The following is a 1062-nucleotide window of genomic DNA, read 5'->3' on the forward strand; positions in this document are numbered from 1 at the left end:
ATTGTGTTGTGCGGTCTGTGAGCATATGTAATATCTTCGTTCTTTATGGCTGGAAGCAACATCGCAGCAAAAATAAACAAATTTCAGGATAAAATTAAAAACAATAGCAAAGAAAAGTTTATATTGCAAACATATGCGAACACCCAAAAATTTATAAACCGACATAAGGATGAAATAATAATAACACAGGCGGACAAAGGCAATAAAACGGTTATGTTATATAAAAAAGAATATGAAGACAAAATGCGAGAACTGCTAAATGATAAAAATACTTACAAAACTATGAGGAACGATCCTACTCAGCAACTATTGAGGAAAAATAACAATATAATAAATAACTTATATAAGCAGAAACAAATTGACATCAAACAAAAATACTACTTGACATGCGCAGCGGCAAATGCACCTCGACTATATGGACTACCAAAAATTCATAAGACAAACACACCACTTCGACCAATATCTTCATCCACGAATTTACCTTGCTACAAACTGTCGAAACATATTGGAAACATTTTAAAAAAAAACTTAACATCGGACGAATATAACATAAGAAATTAATTTCAACTAAAAGAAAAACTAAAAAATATGACAGTTGAGGACGACGAGATTTTAATATCATTTGATGCCGTATCTTTATTTACAAACATCCCGACACAACTGGCTATACGTACCATTATGAAAAAATGGGAAACACTAAAAAATCACACAAACATTGAACGAAAACAATTCCAAAATATTCTAGAGTTTTGTTTGCGAGACAACAATTATTTTACATATAATAACACCCTTTACCAACAAACATATGGTATGCCAATGGGTAACCCATTATCTCCGACCATAGCGGATATTGTACTTGACAAAATATTAGACGACAGTATAACTGAATTGAAACAAACTGACATACATATAAAATAAATATGTAAATATGTAGATGATGTGTTTGCAATAATAAAAACAAAGGACGCGGAAGACATACTAAAAGTATTGAATGCACAAAACACAAAAATTAAATTTACGGTTGAAAGAGAGAAAGACAATAAAATTGCCTTCCTAGACATA

This window comes from Rhagoletis pomonella, unplaced genomic scaffold, assembly GCF_013731165.1.
Source record: "Rhagoletis pomonella isolate Grant_MI unplaced genomic scaffold, Rhpom_1.0 Rhpom_scaffold_00009, whole genome shotgun sequence".
Classification (NCBI taxonomy): Eukaryota; Metazoa; Arthropoda; class Insecta; order Diptera; family Tephritidae; genus Rhagoletis; species Rhagoletis pomonella.